Source organism: Perissodus microlepis, chromosome 20 (genome assembly GCF_051167445.1).
Source record: "Perissodus microlepis isolate ML-2025 ecotype Zambia chromosome 20, ASM5116744v1, whole genome shotgun sequence".
NCBI lineage: Eukaryota > Metazoa > Chordata > Actinopteri > Cichliformes > Cichlidae > Perissodus > Perissodus microlepis.
Genome location: NC_140480.1, coordinates 35662916 through 35682715, shown reverse-complemented (window position 1 = coordinate 35682715; position 19800 = coordinate 35662916).

Below are 19800 nucleotides of genomic sequence, written 5' to 3'. Positions count from 1 at the left end.
AATGCACACACGGAGCACGGGTGTGGGGCGTGACTCATGGGTGTGTTAGGTGATAAATGTGGATGCACTCACCGGTTCACCGCACCTGATGTTGATGAGCAGAAAGGTAGGATGAGCATGAGGGGAAACCTTCTGTTGAGCGCAGCTTGAGTCATTTTTTGTCTGCAACTCGAGTTTAGATTAGTGCACTAACCAGATGTTAGTGTAATGTTTGTGTGTTGCATTCATGTTTGTTTGTGCAGTCTGTGCATTTGCATCACGTTTCATCCATGTACTGATTTTGTATAGTGGACAGTACAACGTGGAATTAAAGGAGCAAATACTACAGAAGTGCATCTCATGTATTTATTGTGGCGCGTCATCTGTGTCCTCGTGTTTAGCCTGCTGCGGCCGTTGGCTGGAGGAGCCGCAATACTGCCGTAGAAAATAACAGTAAACACAATAAAGTGAAATAAAAGAGAGGATCCAGGTCAGTCCTCAGATATAAAACATATTTCTGGATTTTTATTAAACACAGAGTTCAATGCCATCAGCCATCAGTCTCCAGCACACCTGACATGGCGAGCGAGCGGCGAGCTGCTGTTCCTTCATCTGTTGTGCCTCAGATAGACGGGCATTTACTTCCTGACAGGTTTGTAGAAAAGGTCATGCTTTATGTCTCACTAACAGGAAAAGGTCGGGCTGTAGTGTGTGAAAGACGGACAGTCGAGTTAGTGAGATTTCAGATTTCTAACATTTAGAGAGATGCAGAAATCGTCTGTGAGGATGAAGATGAACCTTCGTTATTCACAGCGATGACTGAGAGCACGGCGAGACGTCTACGTTGGCCTCGGTGTCAGCACACATGATCGTGGAGCATAATGAGCACTTAATGTCTGCGCATGTTTGACTGCAGACTGCAGTGCTGAAACAGCGCTCCTCAGTGGCTCAGTCACATCAGCCTGGATTTAAGGAGGAATCACATGTTTTAAACATGCGCTGACAGATCTGTGGAGAAACTCTGCTGCACTCCTGTTTCAGCTCATTGAGGTTTGCAGCATTCGTTCACGCACAGCTCTCTGAGCTCTGCACTTTGGACCGTCGCAGCCGTTCAGTTGGAGATTTGCTGCTGCGCTTGGATCGTTGTCTTGCTGATGACCCAGTTTGGTCCAAGCTGTGGGACAGACGGCCTCACACTGACTCCAGCACACAGTGGTATACAGAGGAGTCCACGGTCCGCCGAGCGGCAGCTCATGTGAGGTGTTTGGGTTCCTCCTTTGTTCAGATGCAGCTTTACAAACCTAAGCCGCGCTCCTGCAGCACTTCCAAACATTACTGTAGGTTATAAAGGAATGTATGAAATGTGTAACGTGAACGGTCATGTAGTGTGTAAAACTATTTTTACAGTGGAACCTGTGTATTAGGAAAAGGCAGAAAGTGTGTGAGTAAAGAGAAGCTTCATTACTGTGGGTGAAACATCGGCTGATTAATGAGGAGGAGGCAGATACTGTGAAGGATGAAACGAAGAAAGAGATTAAAGCTGGCAGCAGAGTGCCCGTCTGATGGCTGACAATGAAAAAGTGGCTTTAACCTCTGTGATTTAACTCTTTCAGAAAGTAGAAATTGAGGCTTCGAGGTCAGCTGCTGGCCCGCTGCTCCATGAGTCCCATTTGAGTTTGGCAAACAGTCAATCCAAGTAAATCCAGACGTGTCTGAGGCGTGGAGGAGCACGCATTTAATAAAGAAGGCAGGCAGGAAGGTGATTGGACTAGAGTAATGATCTCTTTCCTTTTTGCTAAAGCATATAGTTAGGGCTGGTCCAGGTGACCCTGAATCCTCCCTTAGTTATGCTGCAATAGACGTAGGCTGCCAGGGGATTCCCATGATGCACTGGGTGTTTCTTCTTCACTCACTATGTGTTAACAGACCTCTCTGCACTGAATCATATCTGTTATTAACCTCTGTCTCTCTTCCACAGCATGTCTTTATCCTGTCTTCCTTCTCTCACCCCAACCAATCACAGCAGATGGCCCCGCCCCTCCCTGAGCCTGGTTCTGCTGGAGGTTTCTTCCTGTTAAAAGGGAGTTTTTCCTTCCCACTGTCGCCAACGTGCTTGCTCATAGGGGGTCATATGATCGTTATGATTTATTATTATTTCATTTAACTGTTACAGTGTTTTATATGACAGTACATAAAATAGAGGTTTTTAAATGTTGCCTTGTGTCATATTCAGAGACCAAACTCTTGCCATGAAGCTTGTGTATTAGGTTCTGTCAGCAGTCAGCTGACATTAGCTAATGAAGGAGTACAGCAGCAGCTCGCCGACTCGGAGAGCTCCTGTACGTGGACGACTGTGTGAAACCTGTTAGTGTTTCAGGTCAACATGTCCTTACAGCGAGATGATGGATGATGTGCGTCATCTTCCTTTGTGAGACGCTCTCATTTAGTTTCACTGAGCGCTGTTATAAAACGAAGGTGGCTGTAAGGAAGCCTCCATCGCACTGATAAAATAAAGTCTTCTGATTCAATACTCCATTCACGCAGCATCATTCATCACTGCCTTCCTCCACCGGAGGAATAAATCTGTTTAAGAGCAGGTTTGTTCTGGATGGTAAAACACTGAGCTTTGGGTTAAAGTTCCTTCCTCTCAAACATGTTCCGCTGAATTCGTATTTTCCTGGATGTCTGTGTATCTCGAGAGGTTAGCTGAGGTTATTTGCCGGAGGCTTGAATCCATTTGAGGGTCTCGCTGGTGGATTTTAAGCAAACACTTCACAAAGCAAACAGCTTCAGTGATGAGACATTTCCAGCTGTCCGTCAAAGGGAAGTCCTATCTCTGCAGAGGGCCAGCCTGACAACACTCTGCAGCAACCTGTGAGGGAGCTGCTCACACTCTCAGGTCCAAACCTGATGAAAACACTCACAGTCCTGCACAGACAGGACACAGAGTCCTGTTTACAGCATTTCAGCACATGCCAGAAGTGCTGCACCCGGTGCAGGGAGGGTCCATTATGGTATGGCGTTATTCTGAGTGCACGTAAAAAAATGTGTAGGTGCAAGTGTTGCATTTTGAGGAGAAATTTATTTTGAGCGAAGAAAAGCTAAATTTGATTGAACAAAATTCATTGCTGCGTGCAAAAAATGCATTTCAGTGTTTGCTATTATCCACACACACACAACAGCCCCTCTCGCTCAGTTTTTGCATTTGTGCTCGCTCGCATTGTGTTGCTTGCGCGCTCAACTCTCTGTACACCATTATATTTGTGCCACAAAACCAGCCAATCACAGACTTCAATGCAAAAAAATCTGATTGGCTGAATTATTTATAGCTGTCTCCAATCAGCTTGAAAAGACGAAATGCAATATCCCAGAATCCATTTCGTCCAAAACTCAAACGAGGCAGTGGCGGAGGAACACAGAGGGGCGGAGTTTGAAATATTACTCTGTCTGGGTCACAAAATAAACTTTTAAGATGTTTTCATGCGAGAATGTTTCTGTGTAAACTTCAAATATCTGCTCGATTAACAAGACGTCGCATATTTGCATAAGTGCTCGCACATTTTTTTTACGTGCGCTCAGAATAGTGGCACAAAAATAACTATGTGGTACAGCTGCCATTCCTCCGATGGCACAGACATACAGACTGCGGACCTTTGAATGGATCGTGTTGTGTGACCCTGCAGAAACAACACAGAGGACGGCAGCTCAGGTGCTGTGCGACTGTGAACACGAGTGAAAATAAGTTAGCAGCAGTGCGACACACACACGCATCGTTGCTCGGCTTGGTCTGGGCCTAAAACATTCACTCTGCATAAATCATGAAGCAAAGCAGGATTCTGCATTTGTGTGAGGCTCCAGCATCTCACAGGTTTGACTTTCTCTGTGTTAGCTGGTGTGACAAACCCACGGCCTGATGGAGGAGCAAATCACTTTGACAATGACGAAGTTCATTTCAACGATCAAACGTTGGTGATCAGTTTTCTGATCTGTGTTCTTGTAGCTGCAGAAACAGATTAACACCAAATACCAGATTTTGCATCTGATCTGGGATCTGTGTTTCCAGCGATGTACGACAGAGAGCGCTGTTACATCTCTGCTCACACAGTGCAAACCTGCCACGCTGGATCGACTCTCGCTTTTCCACACAGCAGAGCAGAGCCCTGCATCGGTCTGTCTAAAACAGACAGTGGGTCCCAAGATTGTTACCAGGGTGGAGCGTGGAACTGATGCTGGCCACAAAACGAAGGCCGGAGAGTATAAAACTAAAGAAAAGATTTAAAATCGTTATAAACCCAGAAGGTAAAAAACTTTCTTGGGTTTCAGTCACATGACGGACCCACTACCCTGGTGGGCAAAACATTACTCCATCATGACAGCAGAGAGTGGACAGTCTGTCCCTGTGGTAGACAGATCATCTGTCCATGGAGAATAAAACAACGATATGAAGGGAAACTGTGACTTTTGGGGACCTGTGATCCAGATTATATAAATCTCTGCAAGTGACTGGTCCTCAGAGTCCTGTGACATCTGCGTGGACCTAACAGTGCTGACAGGACGAAAGCTTTCAAAGTAAGACAGCTGCATCCGTGCTCGGTCTGGATGGACAAATAAAGCTGTAGGAACAAACAGTTCATCATTAAAGCAAAGGTAAGCTCTGCATAGCTAGCTTAAACAAACTACCACACGTAAATCTAGACGGACAGCCTCAGAACAATGTGCTTGGTCAGCTTTGACTCATTCTTAGCTGCAGACTCACTAATATGTGATATTTAACATGTTTAATGATATTTAGTAGCTGCAGCTGTGTGAGGACAAAGACGGACGTTTGCAGGAGAAACAGTCTGAGCAAGTCTGAGGTTCACATCCAAAAGCACGAAGCTTTCCCTTTAGCCTGCACACACACACACACACACACACACACACACACACACACACCCTGACCACAAACATATCTGCTGTCAGCAGCACAGAGCAGAGAAAATGAAAATGCCTTTGGCTCGTTTTCTCCTCCTTCCTCCTCGACTCTAAACATTCTCCCTGAAGCCATCACCTCACACACACACACACACACACACACACACACAGACACACAGACACACACACACACACACACACACGGAGATTATTAAAGCAGAATAATACGGTGGGTTTCTGCTGGGAGCACCTGTCGGTCGTGTTTGCCGTGCAGCTGCACATGCTCACATGTTCACAGAGCTACGTGAGGATGCAGCTCAGCGTTCAGCACCATGATCCCAGACATGATCCTCCCCCCGGGCCGTCGCAGCTGACCCGACCCACCACCTGTTTGCCCGCTGCCCTCAGGTGAGTCAGGTCCCACATCTCCAGGCTCACTAATGGCTTTTTTATTCTGGCACAACGAAACAAAAACAACACAAAGCGAGAGACGTGGAAAGGTTCTGCTTGTGACTTCCTGTCACACGTCTGCGGTTCCTGTGGTGGGCACTCATATTAAACATGCTTCTGTTGTAGTGAGCTACAGAGACCAAAGCTCAAGCTGCTCTGAACACTCACTTTCTCTCTGCTTTTATACTCCAATCAAAAGAAGGACGACTTATAGTAGGCGGAGCTAAAACAGCTTGTTTCAGCTGGTTGTCACTGAAGTCCAGAGAGAAGAAGAATCATGCAAAGCAGCTGTGATCCAATGAGCAGAATCAGCTATCTTTACGGAAAGGAAGTGAGAAGAAACACAGGAAGTGTTTATTCTGTATATGTAGGTAAATGAACAGTTCTGAGAAATGCGGTGGGGCAAAACTGGGACTTTGAAATAACCCTACTCGTCATAACATGCAGACTTCACAGACTGACTTCCTAAAAAGGATAATCAGAGGTCCAGGTATTCTCTCTGGGCCATGAAGGAGGACACCTGGACCTGAGGCGACATGCTGGCTGCACATGTTGCTGCCTCTGTTCAGACGGTGACTTACTCTGACTCAGAGTTTTAGATGCTTTGATATCTCGCAAGGACACTGTGACCTTTGTGTTGTGTGTCCTGTGTGTACCTCAGCCAGGACATGGTACGCCTCAGCAGACCTGTTTTCCTGATTAAATCAGGGTTAAATGAATAACTAAAGATCGTATCAAACAGCCTGTTTGTGCTGCTGTTGATGTCTCGGAGAACAGAAATAACTTGGACGCCATGGGAGCTCCTTTCTTCCTGCAGCCATCAGGCGGAGTTTCCTCTAAATGAAGTTAATCTTCTTGTAGATTTTATCTTGTTTTACAACGACGGCACACACAGAGTAACAGTGATGCTGCAGACCCGGTAATTCCTCCTAATGGGATGCGAGTCATTATGAAACGACAGCACATGACCTCCGATCGACCTGGACCAGCACACCTGGACCTGATCGATGTCAACATCACCGCAGGAAGATGCTTTCATGTGTTCAGACCCAAAGAGCAGCAGTTAGCACGTCCCTGTCATCCATAAGAGGTTTCCTCCGTCTCCGTGAAGGTTCTCAGTCGTCCAGGTCATTGTAGTCTCAGGAGCCTGGACTTTATCAGAGACAGTCAGTCTTCTCCAAGCACGACATCCCAGTGTACTTCAGACCCAGCAACACACTCAGACACAAACTGGTTCATCACAAACACAAACTCAACAATGTAGCTGTGCAGAGCTCAGACCTGGAGACAGCAAACTGCCACTTGGTCCACAACCCTCTTGGGGGGACGCTCCCAATATGACTTCAATCTGGGACCCTCCACCAATTGCTTTTAGAACTGAAGAAGTTTCTCGGCTGAAACGTCTTCAGGTAACTTAAAGGAGTCCAGACGCTTTTCTTTCCAAGATCCTCAGAGTTCCTCCATCTCAGAAATCTGTTTTCATGGCGAGCTCTTTGAGCAGCTGTTGGACGGTCGGATGCATCTGAGTTTTAAGGTGCAGTTTTTAGATGAAGCTCACCTTCAGAAAACTTAGATCTAAATACTATTCTGATAACCCGATGGCTGGAAACCGTCTCTAAACTCGAATCATCTTTCTCTGAACTTCACTTTTGCTGCACAAGTTTTCTTCCTTTTCCTGACGGTCAGCTGACCTCATGGTTCCTCTCTGTTTGGTTGCAGTATTTCCTGCTCATCCATTTCCTGGAGCTTCTGCTGCGATTACCTCAATGTGAGTGCACAAGCGTCCACATGCACTCTTTGGTATGACTGATTAGTGTGTGTGTGTGTGTGTGTGTGTGTGTGTGTGTGTGTGTGTGTGTGTGTGTGTGTGTGTGTGAGCAATCAGCGGCGTGTTTCATCTCCTCTGTGGACTCGTGCTGCGTCTAAGCCCTCCTGGAGGCCACAGATTAGCTCTCAAACGTCCTGCGACAGGACAAAGGCCAATCAGGACGCAGAGGAGCAGCTTTAAAGTGTTCTGCATGCGTGCTCCACACAGCAGACCGCCTGCACACAGCCTCAGCCTCACTCTTATTCCTTTTCATAAAAGTCTTTCCTGCTCTTTAACTCTGTTCAGCCTCTGTTATTAAACTCGAGTCACGTCTGTATGTTTACGGAGACATTTCAAAGATCTCGTATCAGCAGAGACATTGGTGGCCTTTCGTTCTCCCACCTGTCACACTGAGAAACCTTCATGCCTGTGCATCAACAATCACAGCTCCTCCTCTTCATCAGTTGTAAACTGACTAAGTTCACACATTAATCAGTGGTTTGTATATTCACCATCATGAAGCTGGCCTCACGGCCCGTTGTTAGTCAGCGCTGCTAGTTTCAGTCGACGTGCAAATGTCCTGTTGGGGAAGCCTGCAGTCAGCTGAGGAAGCCGCCTGGATGAAACCCACTCACTGAAAGTGAAACATCCAGACGAACAGAGCTGACTTATATATAAACAGAGGAGCGCGCTCCTCGCCTGGGGAAGCCTCTGCTCTTAGATTTAAGGACGTTCAAAGACAGAACGAAGACAAGCACTAGTCACAGTCAGTGTAATGGACACGCCCATCATTAGGACCGTAGCTGTTACCCTGTTCTATTTTTTGTTTCTGTCAGGAAGTGACCATATTTGGACAAGAGGGTTTAGTGCTAAGTTATCAGCTAATGCTTGCTAGCTTAATTGTTACAGACTTTATGGGAGCATCACAAAGACTCAGATACCTGCTGATTAGTGCTCAGTAACAAATAACCATGGGCAGCCTTTTTGGGCGCTCTGTTAGTGCAGTGACCTCACAGCAGCTGTGTTACTGGTTACATGATGTCATTAAACGTGCTCCAAAAGGCTGCAAGGCCAGACATCGCGGGGGGCCAAGATGGCGGCGCTGTGAACGGTCTGCTACAGAACTCGCTCTGCCTTAAAACTCCTTTAAAAGCAACAAAGCGAACTCTAAGGTGCACACTTCTAGCTGCATGTGACGGCAAAAAACCTGGGCTCAAATAAGAGAGCTCTTATCACTCCTACTTCCTCCCCGTCAAAACCTTCTGGTAAGTGATGGAAACTGACACGGCAGAAAGCATTATTAAGACGCTCAAGATGGCTATCAAAGAGCAAGGAGCTAACATCGAGAAGAGTATTAGCGACCTGAAGGTTACTATTAACTTTATCTCAGGGAGCTAAAAGGAAAAGTGTCTCGTACTGAAGGGTGGATAAAGCAGAAGAGAAAATTCAAACACTGCAAAACAAAGTGCTGGAGTTGTCTCGGTATAAACGTAGATGGAACCTGCGACTTCACGGGCTACCTGAAGAAGAAGGAGAGAACGTACGCAGTAAGGTTATTGAAATCTGCCAAAACATGGATCCTGACCACCGTGAAAAGTTCCCGGAGGTACTTGATTCAGTCCACAGGATCGGTCAACGACGTGAGTCCTCTTCTGCGCCGCTGTACCACGCCATAATCTTCCAATTTACCATGAGACACTTTCGAGACATCATCTGGAAGGCGGCGAAGCGATCTGACTACCTGAAGACAAGAAAGCTCCATTTCAAAGAGGATCTGTCTCCCGAGGACCGAGAGCTATGGCCACAGGTGGAGAAAGCACGTAAGGAGGGGAAATTGAAAGCAGAGCCCGTGCTTTCATGAACAGAAATTCACTGAAATCCCTTTCAGTCCTGTTTGCGGATGTGCCTGAAGGTCTCTTTTCCTTATTGTTCTAAAGATTTATAGTGTGCTGTTGCTGCTAAAACGTTTTGTGAAGCACTTTGTTAGACAGAGTAGTTCTGCTCTCTCTGAAGCTTACACACTCTTCTCAGGGTAAAAAGTTAATTTACTTTTCAAAATTTCATCTTTATCCTTTATTTCTTTTAATGCTCGAGGACTAAGAGACAATACCAGTACAGCTAGCGCCTGTGTTCACTGAGATATCCAACATCTCTTTATCTCAGTCGGTGAGCCCCACACGCTTCAAAGAGTCCATCATGGTTCCTGTCCTGAAGAAACCCCACCCTGCTTCTCTCAATGACTACCGCCCTGTAGCCCTGTAGCCCTCACCTCAGTAGTGATGAAGTGCTTTGAACGCCTGGTCAGAGACTTCATCATTTCTTCACTACCAGACACACTGGACCCACTACAGTTCGCTCACCGTCCAAATCGTTCCACAGACGATGCCATCTCTCATCTCCTCCACACATCACTCACTCACTTGGACACTAGAAGGGGGAATTATGTTAAAATGCTCTTCATAGACTACAGCTCTGCATTTAATACCATAATTCCCTCCACACTCACCACCAAGCTGGAGCATCTGGGACTCAGCTCATCTATGTGTCAGTGGATCTCCAACTTCCTAACTGGCAGACCACAGGCAGTAAGGATGGGCGGACATGTCTCAGCCTCCACCACTCTCAGCACTGGAGCCCCCCAGGGGTGTGTTCTGAGCCCCCTGCTGTACTCTCTGTACACATATGACTGTGTGGCCACTACCAGCTCCACCACCATCATCAAGTTTGCTGACGACACCGTCGTGGTGGGCCTGATCTCTGATAACAACGAGACGGCCTACCTGAAGGAGATTAGGAATCTGGAGAACTGGTGCCAGAGGAACAACCTCCTTCTAAACATCAGTAAGACAAAGGAGCTGATAGTGGAGTTCAGCACTAAGCAGGAGAGGAACTACCAGACCCTCGTCATCAACGAGTGCCCAGTGGAGAGAGTGGACAGCTTCAAATACCTCGGAGTTCACATCGCGCAGGACCTGTCATGGTCCTGTCACATCAACACCGTGGTGAAAAAGGCCTGTCAGTGTCTCTACCACCTCAGACGCTTGAGAGACTTCCAACTGCCCTCCAAGGTGCTCAGGAACTTTTACTCGTGCACCATAGAGAGCATCCTGACGGGATACATCTCAACCTGGTTCGGGAACAGCACCATGCAGGACAGACGAGCTCTACAGAGGGTTGTGCGGTCAGCTGAGCGCACCGTCCGCTCCGAGCTCCCTGACCTGCACTCAATCTACAGCAGGCGGTGCTGGACCAAGGCCAGGAAGATCGTGAAGGACCTCAGCCATCCCAACAACAGACTGTTCTCTCTGTTGAGGTCAGGAAAGCGATTCTGCTCCCTGAAGACCAACACAGAGAGACTGAGGAGGAGCTTCTTCCCGCAGGCGATACGGTCTCTCAATCACACCACCACACAGTACTGACCCACACATATGGTTGTTACACACACACTGGACATTCTGGACATTGTTTACACTAGTGGCTGCTGCACAACTACACTGCGTGGTCATCTAATCGAATCACTTTATCACAAGTCACTTAAATAAATCACTTTAAGCATATTTGCACTGCACAAGACACTTAAACATATGGATTGCACAACCCTGGACATTATATTTCTTCATACCATTTAGTACTTGTACAGCTGCTGTTATTGTTCTATATTTCTTCATATATTCTATATATATTGTGTATTTGTGTATTGTGTATTTTGTTGTACATTTATTTTATTTTTAACTTCAATTTTTATATTTTATTTTATTCTTTTCCTATTACCCTTCATTTTAATTTGTTGTTGTACAGTTATTTTATTTTTAACTTTAATTTTCATATTTATTTCCTATCCTATTCATAGTCTTTTTTTCTTTAGGTCACGAGCAGTTGTCTAAGCATTTCACTGCATATCGTACTGACTGTTTATGTGACAAATAAATAAAATAAATTTACCAAAAGGAAAGCTCTGTTTTTATATGCGAAAAGTTTGAATACTGACTTTTGTCTCTTACAAGAATCCCATTCTGAACCTAACGCAAACTTCTGGAAATCCCAATGGGGCGAAGATTTATGGATGTCTCGTGGCACAAAGCATTCAGCGGGAACTCTGATTCTGAAAGTTTAATGGAAAATTATGTCTTCAGAAACTGGTCTGAAAGGACATTTTATTTTGCTGATGATCAGTCCCTCTTACTGGGAAACATTTATGGCTGTAATAACAAACAGGAGAACATTGACCTAATGCTTGTAGTAAATGAAAAAATTGAGTCTTTAATAAGTAAATTTGCTAATCTAAAGATTATATTAGGAGGAGACTCATTCACTCAATAACATGATAGATAGACGGCCACATAAAAGTCAGGAAAGTAGTAATTATATGTTGGATTTTATAAATGAAAGAGACCTAATTGATATCTGGAGATTCAAAAATCCAACAATTAAGGAATTTTCATGGAAAAATAGATCAGGTTCATTACAGTCTCGTATTGATTATTGGTTAATTTCTGATCCTTTATCCGAATATGTTCCTACATCAAAAATGTTGCCCTTGACAGATCATAAAACTATTTCTTTGGAGATATGTTTGTATGCCAGTAAACCGTCTAAAAGAGTGAATTCATATTGCGAATTAAATAATTCTCTTCTACTGAAGGACTCTTTGGTAAAGGAAATTAAAACAAAAATTGATGAGAATTGGAACAAGGCATGTGTTGAAAATGCTTTTTGTAAAAATTGGGAGCTCATGAAATTTGAATTGAGGTCCCTTATGATGAGAAGAGGAGCTGAAATAGTTAAAAATATCACTTTGTCGAGATCACCTGATAATTTATCTGAAGATAACAGGAACAGACATCAAATTCTACAATTAAAATGAGATAATATAAATATTTACAAGGCAAAAGGTGCCTTTGTGCGGGCGAGAAGGAAGAGGCAGAACAAAACTCTTGGCAGCTCAACTAAATTGTGTTCAGATGGGTCACAAGACTTCCAAGACTTGTGAACTTTTTATAAAACTTTATATAAATCTAATTTTCTACAGAAGCCATGGCAAAACTATCATTCCTGAGGTGATCTTAAAACAATTAGTGACAATAATAAAACTATGTGTGATGCTCCCATCACAGCACTAGACGTTGAAGGTGCTATTAATAAAATGAAACTTAATAAGAGTCCAGGGAGGGACGGGTGGACTTCTGAATGTTACAAATTATTTTCAAAGGACTTCTCACGCTTTTACATAAAGTATATACTGAAAGCATTGATAATGAAAAGCTCCCTCCCTCCTCAGGGACTAATTACTTTGGTTCCTAAACCTCAAAAAGACGCCCTTTTGATAGAAGATTGGACCTATTTCACTGCTGAATAACGATTATAAAATAATGTGTTTGGCTACAAAATTAAAATGTGCACTTAATGATACCATTGATGAAACACAGTCTGGTTTAATGACTGGCAGAAACATAACTAACAGCATGAGACCACAGATAATAGTTTCATTCTTTTTTTGGATTTTTATAAAGTTTTCGACTCCATTGAACATCCATGTTCAGAGCACTTGATATTTTTGGTTTTGGAAATATGTTTAAAAAAGCCATTGAAACTTTATAAGCAGATGCAAACAGCTCAAACTCTCGTATGGTACAAGGAAAAGATCTGATATCAACCGTGGGATCCGTCGAGGTTGCCCGATTGCTGCAGATCTTTACCTTCTTCCCATGCAGTTACTCTCTATTCATGTTAAAAACAGCAGTGTACTGGGTCTCTGTTGCTGGCAGAACATTATCTATTACTCAACTAAGAGATGACACAACACTTTAAAGGATAAATATCAAGTTGATGAAGCTCTCAAAGTCGTCAATAATTCCTCAATAGCTTCTCTTAAGCTCAACATTCCAAAATGTGAATGTCTCCCTGTTACATTCTGCACAGATCCTATTATATCAGGTGTTCCTGTTAAAAATAAGGTTAAATATCTTGGTGTTATCATTCAAAAAGACAGATTATCTGAAAATTTCTACCCTCTCATAACTGCAATACAACAAAGATTTAATCTTTGGCTTCAAAGACATTTATCCATCACTGGGAGATCCTTGGTAGCCAAAGCTGAAGCCTCTCCAGACTTATTTATGCAGCTGTGGCGCTTCATGTTTCCAGAGAATTATGCAGAAAAATTGATAAAATATTATTAAACTTCATTTGGAAAAAGAGAAACAAATGTAATGATAAACAGTTTGTGTTCTGGTGCCTAAATTCTTTAGATTTCACTTCCCTAAATGCGTCTTTTAAAATCAAATGGATCAAACTCTTTTTAAAAAAAATCCCAGTTCAATTTGGAATTTTATTACCAAACACATCTTTAACTCACTTGGAGGAGTGAATGCACTTTCTGCTAAGATGCAATTACAACATCACTAAATCACCGATTAAACTCTCATAGTCAACTCTTCTCATCTTGGTTAATCAGACACTCTCACAACTCCCATAAATATCTCATTTGGAGGGTCAGGATATCACATTTAAGAACAAATCATTATATATTCAGAAATGGGTTGATTTTACTTGTGAGTCAGTTACTGAACGCTAACGGTCAATTGTTTTCTTATAAGGACTTTTTGTCTGTTTATGATTTTCCTGTCAACACAAGAACATGCTGTAGTTTTTGATGCGATACCAGGTGAGGTGAGAAGGTTGTTGGTGTCTGCTCCTAAAGATAGAAACTGTATTATTACAGAACTAAATCCTGCTAGCACATACATCGGTAACATCTGTCCTTTATTGAGTGATAAAGCCACAAATCTTGGATCACTTGGATTCTATCAAGGAAATTTATTATCAGTAATAAGGTCAGAGAAGTTACTCTTAAGTTGATCCAGAGATGTTATCCGGTAAAGACAGATCTGGTTAAATGTAAGAAAAATATTGATACTCTTTGTACTTTTTGCAGCAGTGCAGAGGAAACAATATGTCAGGTATTTTGGGAATGCACGTATACACGTGTGTTTTGGATTGATCTAAATAATTTTATAAACACCAAAATTGATCCCTCGTGTAAACTGAAGTTTCAACATATTCTCTTTGGCCTCTCACATACTGATAAAATGAATCCAAAAAAGATATATTATCAATCTTCTGATTATTTCTGCCAAATTTCACATTCATTGTACAAATGTTGAGCAGCGTCCAAACATATTTGCTTTTAAAGCCTTGTTTTCCAATTATCTAGAGAATCTAGAGAACAGCACTGACTCCAAAGCATGTAAAACACAAGAGCTGTGTCGAACGTGCAGTTTCACTTGATTTATATGTTGTTTATTTATACCTCGAGCACCTCTTTCTTTTTTAATCGCTTATTTCTCTGTTTGTTTTCTCCTAAAGTATACTTTTTTTTGTTTACGTACTTGTATTTGTATACATGACTTGTAAAAGATACTGCAAGCTGTGAAATTTTTCATACCCTTTCTATAACGACATCACTATATATTTGTTGTTCATTTGTTCAAGTGAAAAAAGGCCCAGACGTCAGCTCAGGTGAAGCAGCTACGGCCACCTGGGTAGGTGGGCTTAAAAAATCAGTTTTAACTTGAATATTCTGATTAATTAAATCCTGAAATCAGTTTTTAAATATAAATGTGTTTTATATTTAAACATTTAAAATATAAATGTTTTGCCAGAATTGTCAAAATCTCAGGTTAAGGCTCACAAAACCATTTCAACAACCAGCAAACAGCTAAAACAGCAAACGAGCAAAGAGCAGGTAAACAGATTCCACAAAGACGTAAACACAGAGCGTGGATCGTTCACGCCCACAGACACGCCCACAGACACGCCGTCTAAATAACCCTAACTGACTGAATCAGCAGCAAAAGAAGGTCCGAACTAGGCTGCATGTTTGATAAACATCGTCAGTGATTCCCTCTGACTTTGGCTGCTTTGCTTTCACCATGATAACGTCACACTTCCTGCACAGCTTTCTCTCTCTTAGTGTGTTATGTCGCGTTGTGTGCAGTTTTATATTCAGCGCTTTTTTGTTTTTGTTTTTAAATGACCTCTGACAGCAAAGCCTCGTTTCTGCTGTTCAGACTGAACAAATGTAAACTTTTACAAATGACTGCTCAGCCGTGTCTGTAATCAAACCTCTGTGACTCTGCTTCCCTTCAGCAGCATCGGGTCATGTTCACATGTTGAGTCGTGGTTTTCTTCAGTTTTTCTTCTACTGCAGAATATTTTAAGGTTATCTGCTTTAAAAAGCCAAAACAGGAAAACCTGCTTCATGTTTTATCATGATCCACAGAGCCCAAACAGTCTGTGTAATGTAAACATTTAAAATGGGAGTCAATGTGACTGACTCACTGCTGCTTCTGCTGGAAGCTAGAAGAACTGCAACTTTTGGAGCTCCAGCTTAATTTTTCAGTCTTGAAGGTTGATGCATATTTAGCGTATAAACTTGGACGGACGTGATTAATAACCTGACTGAACAAAGGTGAGACAGAAAACAGGAGCAAATAAATAAAACTATCAACAGGAAGCTGCAAAAACCAAAACTCCAACGCCGTGAAAGAGGTGGTGTTTGAGCGTGTTTATCATCCCCAACATCAGGTGAATGGAATCATTACAATGAACACATCAAAGCTCCAAACAACACGAGAGACGTTTCAGTTTGCAGATGATATCTTTGACCTCCTTTTCTTCCTCCTCCTTCTCCCTGAGGCTTTTATAAACTCATCATCCTTTCTCTCATCTTCTTTCTATCTGTCAAATAACCTCGAGCCCTCTGAGCTCTCTAATCCCTGGGTCCTGAGTATACCTGGTAAACTTTAATTAAAATGGATTTGCACCCTCATACACACCGTGAAAATTCAATGAGCACGGTGCCACAAACTGGCAGCTGTGTGCATTCACAGCTTCCTATCACGTGCAGCGTACACTTTAGACTTTAGAGGATTCGGCCCGTAAACCAGCAAACAACCTCAAAAGCTGCTGTTGCTCTTCCCCGTAACCGCTGCCCCACAGAAACCACTTGGTTATATGCGTTCAAACTGTGTGGCTTCAGCAGTAGACTCTAAATTAATGTGTTTAACTTGGTGTTGATAAGCTTGTTGAAGAGCGGCAGAGTGTTCCTCCAGGTGTGCAGGGATTGAATGAATGATCACTTATTTTGAGCACATGTGAACAGGAAGAGTAATATTGTCCTCTCGGACACTGGTTCTCAAACTTTTCACAGCAAGTACCACCTCATAAAATAAATGGCTCTTGAAGTACCATCCTAATGACCGACATTAAAGTGCAGTAGTATAGGCCTGTTTAACACCACATACAGTTTACACAAGACACTTTTATTTCTTATATGAATGTTATTTATTGTAAATGTCATAAACAGGATGTGACACGTGATAATAATAACAACTGTACTGCATTAAAACATTCACAGCAGGTGGGATAGCCAATCTTTAAGTGATGATGTATGAACCCTGGATGACTCCAAACTGCTCTGCGTTTATTAAGGCTGTTGTGTTTGTAACATGTTTTAGTGTTTTGTTTCTTGTTCTATTTAATCTGAACAAGCCCCTAAAAACAGTCATTGACTACTGTCGGCCTCTCTCGGTTTTTATTACCACTGTTCATTTTAAAGCTCAGCTTTTAAACCCTTATGATGTAACTACAGCCCATGCAGCAGTATATTAATGACTAACCTCGTATTGTGGATGGATGATCTCAGTTGTTCTCCTGACTGAAGTTTGGTCCATTTACAGCTTCCTGCCATGCGATTGCATTTGTCTCTAACCATCAGGAACCCTCACGTTAACTTTTATCGAGTGGAAAAAAGTTAGCGTTCATCCTCCAGCCTCACTGTGTTTATGCTAACATAGCTGTGTAGCTAGCGATCACGTAGCACATCGTTATATACCAGCTAGCCCAACTTCAGTAACCTTACAAACATCACTGCTGTTTAGTTTTCTGTCTTCCTTTATGTTGGAAGTGATAGCAGAGCTGTACGTTTGAATTTTTGCTTTGTTTAGATTTTTGGCTTCACGAGCCTCCTTCATGGTTCGTCCACGTCGAAACTCAGTTTGCTCTTCGTGGCGTTTCAGCAGATGACAAGAAATACCATCATGTGGGGGCCTTGCTGGATCCGCTTTCCACCCGCCGTATGGTGACCCTCCTCCGCTTTCAGTACACCGCTGCTACTCCCTCTTTCACACAGAGCGGGCCGTGAAACTCCTCTCTCTCTCGCGGGCGTGGGTGATGGTGCCGCCCTCGAGCTCATGGAGAGCACGCTGTCCTTGCTAGGAACGGATGACGGCGGATTCCTCTTCACTCACGTCTTCCTCCGACAGTTGCTGGTGTGACCTGGCCTCGCAAACTCCCCGCTGCTGGCTGCAAAGGATTACCGCCCTCTCGCTGAAGAAGCGGATCGCATTCAACTGGCTACCAGGAGGAAATTCTGTTCTTCTAGATAAATAATTTCTGATCCACTCTGCCACTCCCCTTGTCCCAGAAAACTGCAGTTTATTTAATAGAGAGATTAACTGTATCAAATGCTTTCTTAAAATCAATCAATATTCAGACTGCAGATTGATTTATGTCCCGTGCATTTGTTGTTGTTTCCATTGTTTCAAGTTTTGCCAAAGAAGATTAAGTCTTTGCTCTGAATCCATACTGACTTTGGTTAATTAAATCATATTTAAGACTTTTTCTAGTCGAATTTTCATTTTATTTGGAAATGAACCACTTCAAACAGATAAGTTGCAAATATTGCGGTGTCAGCGGGTTTGGTTGAAGGCGTCCATTAAATGTGAATTTGATTATCAGACTAACATTGGTTGCAGAGAATGACTGCTGCTGGAAATACAAGCACGTCTCATGAAAGGTGAACAATGAAGACTGGACTGAAGACTCATTACAGATTGGACAAAAAGTCTGTAATGAGTGTGGGGTGGCTCAGCCTTTTGCTCTCATGCCCAAACTGAAAACTGCTTCTTAAGTTGGACCAGAAGAACACAACAGCTTCACCTACATCAGGTGGAGGTTCACTGTCTTCACAATGAAATACAAGTACAACAACATACGTACATGAAAATCCTACAGCCTGTGGATCCCAGCAGGGCACCACAGTGGGACGCTCCTCTAACAGATGCAGAGATGTTAAAGTCCAAGATTGGACAGATACTGCAGGTAGCAAGACAGAGCTGACCCGACATCACGTGTGGCATTTCCTTCTTGGCATCTAACGCAAAACATGCAACTATCCAAAAAATGCACAAATATAGAAACTGATCAGAAAAGAGGAGTGGCAACTGAAAGAATGAAAGGACTAAAACCTGGAAAACAACAGTCAGTCTGCACAGGTTTACTGGTGCTTGTATCGTGAGACTGTCTCTTGTAAGAAGGCTTGCACAGGCGAACGACAGGAAAGCGGTCGCTGTCATGTTTTGGGGGAGAGTGTCAACAAGTTTGGTGGAAGGCAGCCATTAAAGTGTGAATTTGAATGTCAATAGTGTGATTATTGCAACACCCACAACCTCCCATCTTCAGTCAGACATGGTGGAAGTGGAGAAGTGTTTCCATAGCAACCTAACCAAATGACAGATCGTGTTGTCAGAGGCTAACAGACGCTTGCTCGTTTGGTCACTTCCTGCTGTGGCTTTTCTTCTGCCCTTTGCACGCTCATTCTGCCTTACCAGAGGTCCAGATGTTGAGCCAAGATGACTCATCAGTAACTCCATGAAAGCGCTGGTACCATAGCCAAGGTCAGAGTGCTGGTGGACACGTTTAGCTTCTCTGGTGTATTTCTGCACAGCCTGTTACAACAGGAGCGTACAGCTCTGACAGCTGTGTGTGTGTGTGTGTGTGTGTGTGTGTGTGTGTGTGTGTGTGTGTGTGTGTGTGTGTGTGTGTGTGTGTGAAAGCTCTTAAACAGCTGATTTACAATGTGGCACTCTGATCAAAGCCGCATGTAACCCCACGGGTCTCCATTGTTATGCTAATTTAGCAATGTGTGTGTGTGTGTGTGTGTGTGTGTGTGTGCTCCTGTCTAGCTATCTTTGTGAGGACCGGAAGCTGCATTCTACTATACTTGCGAGAACCAACAGTCACTTGTGAGGACACCCTACGGTCCTCACAAGTCTGAAGCCTTTTTGAGGCTCAAAATGTGGTTCTAGTGTCAGGGGTACAGTTAGGCGTTCATTTTTGATGGTTAGGGCAAGCGGCTGGGGAATGCATTATGTCAATGAGATGTCCTCACTAAGACAAGAAAACGAGTGTGTGTGTGTGTGTGTGTGTGTGTGTGTGTGTGTGTGTCCTAAATGAGTCTAAAAGGTGCTCAGAGAGCGGTTTTCGCCCCTCAGAGGTTGCTATCGTTTTATATATATACATATATGTATGTATATATACATACATATATGTATGTATATATACATATATATACATATATGTATATATATATATATGTATGTATATATACATATATATACATATATGTATATGTGTGTGTATATATATATATATATATAAAAACACCCATCTCGCCCCTGCGGGCGGTTTATCCTTCAAGCTCGGGTCCTCTACCAGAGGCCTGGGAGCTTGAGGGTCCTGCGCAGTATCTTAGCTGTTCCTAGGACTGCGCTCTTCTGGACAGAGATCTCCGATGTTGTTCCCGGGAT